Here is a 4,155-nt window from a genome sequence, read left to right on the forward strand (position 1 = left end):
TTTTTTTTTTTTTCTTTTTTTTAACCAATTCTGACACTAGGCTTGCCTCCTACCGCATCCTAGGCTTCTCTGCTGGGTTTGATAATTTGTTGCAATGACCACACAGAACTCATAGACCATATTCACAGTTATGGAGTTTATGAGCAAAATCATAGTTCAGCTCGGGATCAGGATCAACAGGCTATCTACAAAAGGTCCCTGGGTAATACAAGAAAGGCCTGGTGATCTGTTTTCATAAATATCACAGCCAAAAAAGGCTATGGAGCTGAATCAACTCTGTAGATTCATGGTAATTTATGGGTTCACCATGAGTTGGAATTGATTTAACAATAATGGGTTTAGTTTTGCTTTTAGCTTTTAGCTACCATACCAAGCATGATGTCCTTCTCCAGGGACTGGTCACTTCTGATAACATGTCCAAAGTGCATTAGACAAAGCCTCACCACCCTTGTTTCTAAGGAATATTCTGACTGTACTTCCTCCAACACAGATTTGTTAGTACTACTTTGGCAGTTCATTACATATTCAATATTCTTTGCCAACACCATAATTCAAATGCAGGGTTGTGTGTCAACTTGGCTGGGCCATGCTTCTAAGTGGCTTGTTGTTGTTGTTATGTGCCGTCGAGTCAGACCCAACTCATAGCGACCCCTCCTTGGGTTTCCGAGGCAGTATCACTACGGAAGTAGATTGCCCCATCTTCCTTCCGAGGAGTGGCTGGCGGGTTTGAACCACCAGCCTTCTGGTTAGCAGTCCAGAGCCTTAGGCACTACGCTACCAGAGCTCCTTCTAAGTGGCTTAGCAGTTATAATGTAGTTATTCCCCGTGATGAGACCTGATATAATGTAATCACTTCCATGATGAGATCTACTGTAAGCAGTCGACCAATTGAAAGGGAGTTTCATTCAGGAGTGTGGCCTGCTTCTAGTATATATGGAATAGCTTTGGGAAAGGTCTCTGGCTTTTTGCTCATTTTGAATCCTGCATTTAGCTTGTTGTCATCTCTGGTTCCAGTGGCCTGCCTTGCTGCCTGCTGATCTTGGATTATTGCTTTCACAGACTGCGAGCCAACCATTTGCCATTTTACCTGCTGATCTTGGATTTGTCAGCCTCTGAAGCTAGCAGCCTACTATACTACCTGCCAATCTTGCATTTGTCAGCCTCTGCTGTGAGTTCTTCCCTGACTCATTGGTAGTTCAATAGTGTGTGTTTAATTTCCATACATTTCTGTATTTTTCAGGTTTTTTTTCTGTTATTGATTTATAGTTTCACTCTTTTGTAATCAGAAAAAATCTTCTGTATGATTTCAATCTTTTAAAATTTATCAAGACTGCCTCTGTGACTAACATGGGGTCTATCCTGGAGAATGATTCATGTGCAGTGGTGTAGAATGTATGTTGTGCTATTGTTGGGTGGAGTGGAATTTTTCCTTCTTGATACCTTTAGTGTACTTCCCAAACTTTCTACAATAGGTTCATGGCACACTACTCTAAAATTAAAAAGCAAACAAACCAAAAAACCATCGTCTTCCAGTCTACTCTAATTCATGGTAATCTCATGTGTTACAGACTAGACCTGCTCTAATAGATTTTTTTTTTTTTTCTGTAATCTTTATAGAATTTGGTTACCTGGTGTCTTTGGGTGGGTTAGTACTTGAGGGCAAACCATTTGTTCCATCCATAGACCTAGTATATTGATCTCTTTTCTGTCCATCTGTTTCTTTTTCCTTAGAGGACTTGCTTCTGCTAGGTATATTTCTGTGGGTATTTCTTACATTATCTTTATAATCAAATGAAAAAGGAAAAAGAAAGGACTTACAAAGGAAAAAGAAAGGACTTAAAAAGTGATGCTTGGTATTTTTACTTGAACCTTAATAGAAGATCCCTCATTTTCAGGTGACAGCTTCCCAGCATCCCCAGGAAGTCATCTCCATCCCAGCAAAGACTTTAGTGGGAGACAAGGATACAATGGCTTATACCATTCAAAGCTCTTCAGTTCGCTCTTCTCAGTGATTGGTTCAGATGTGGGCTCACAACCTAATCCAAGCAAAGGTAGGTGGGGAGGGAGAGCAGGCAGTCCAGGTGCTGAGTCCTGGGCCTGGAGATTGCTCCATGACTGCTCAGTTGAAGAAACTTACAGATTCCTAATGACTGAAGCAAGTTAGGGTCAAGTTTCTGGTCACATGTGATAGAGAGCTCGCAGACACGCATTTATTTAGATGCTGTATGTGAGGGGTGGTGCTAGGGGTGGGGATGACGTGTCCATCCTGATTTATGCAATAGTCACTGCAGTGCTGTGGCCACTTCTCATAGCTTGCGCTATGGCCACTTCTCATAACTTATGCTGCAGAGTTTGCCATATCATGCTTAATATGCTTGATTGTTCCCATTGTTTTGTTTCCTAGAATCCTCTGCCCTATTCTGCACCCCCGTGCCCTTGCCCATGCTGTCACTACTGCCACCTCAGGTCCACCAGGCAAACCCACTTGCCAGGACACAGGCCAAGCAGGAGCTGCAAAGCGTGTGTGAGAGGAATTCACTACAAATGTTCCAGGTGAAGAGCAGTGTTGGCCAAGTACCTGGAGGCCAACTGAGGCTAGAAAGCACTCTCTGTCCACAGTAGGCCTATCCAGCTGAGGATGCCCACCACATATCATTCACGTTCCTTGGAGAAGACCGTGTCTGGGGGGGCAGGCAGACAGACCACTACAAGGCAAGCTTTGCACCCTGGGCATGGCTATGCAGGCTTGGCCCTGTGATTTTGCTGCTGAGTCTCAGGGCAGTTTGGAGGACAGGAGAAAAGAGCCCTTGTATTCAGCTTTCCTCTGCCAGGCACCCTGGGCATTGGGGGATGCTAACTCATGGGTTAGGTGAGTATAACTCCTGGAGTTTTCTGGTGGCCAGTCCTACATTTAAGCTTCACAATAAACCAAGTGGCTGTTGTTGCTGTTAGTTGCCATTGAGTTGGCTCTGACTCACAGCGACCCCTATGTACAACAGAATGAAACTGCCCAGTCCTGTGCCATCCTCACAATCCTTGCTATTTTTAAGCCCATTGTTGCAGCCACTATGTTAATCCATTTTGTTGAGGAACTTCCCCTTTTACACTTACTTTCTACTTTCAGAAGCATGATATCCTTCTCTAGGGACTGGTCCCTTCTGATAACATGACCAAAGCAGGTGAGACAAAATCTGGCCTTCTTGCCTATAAGGAGCATTCCAGCTGTACTTTTTCCAGGACAGATTTGTTCATTCTTCTGTCAGTCCATGGTATATTCAGTATTCTTTGCCAACACCAAAATTTAAAAGCATCCATTCTTCTGTGGTCTTCCTTATTCATTGTCTAGCTTTCACATGCATATGAGGCAATTGAAAATACAATGGCTTGGGTTAGGCTCACTTTAGTCTTCAAAGTGACATCTTGGTTTCTTGACTCTTAAAAGAGATCTTTACCACAGATTTGCCTGGTGTAATACGATGTCTGATTTTTTGACTGCTGCTTCCATGGGTGTTGATTGTAATCCAAATAAAATGAAATCTCTGACAACTTCAATCTTTTCTCCATTTGTCATGATATTGCTTATTGGTTCAGTTCTGAGGATTTTTGTTTTCTTTATGTTGAGGTGTAATCCACACTGAAGACTAGTCTTTGGTCTTCACTAAGTGCTTCAAGTTATCTTCACTTTCAGCAAGCAAGATTGTGTCATCTTCATGTTGCAGGTTGTTATTGAGTCTTCCTCCAATTATGATACTGTGTTCTTCACATAGTCCAGCTTCTCAGATTATTTGCTCAGCCTACTGATTGAAAGGATACAACCCTGACATACACCCTTCCTGATTTTAAACCATGCAGTATTCCCTTGTTCTGTTTGAACAAGTGCCTCTTAGTCTATGAACAGGTTCTCATGAACACAATTAAGTGGTCTGGAATTCCCATTCTTCATAATGTTATCCATGATTTATTATGATCCACACAGTTGAAAGCCTTTGTGTAATCAATAAAACACAGGTAATTAAGACCCATCTGACATCAGCAAAAATATCCCTTGTTTTACATCTTCTTCTGAATCCAGTTTGAATTTCTGACAGTTCATTGTCAATCAATTTTGCTTATCTTAGATAATTTTATCTAATAAATGAATTAGAATTATCTAAT

This window comes from Orycteropus afer, unplaced genomic scaffold (assembly GCF_000298275.1).
Source record: "Orycteropus afer afer isolate SDZICR_OR568_19922 unplaced genomic scaffold, OryAfe1.0 scaffold00368, whole genome shotgun sequence".
NCBI lineage: Eukaryota > Metazoa > Chordata > Mammalia > Tubulidentata > Orycteropodidae > Orycteropus > Orycteropus afer.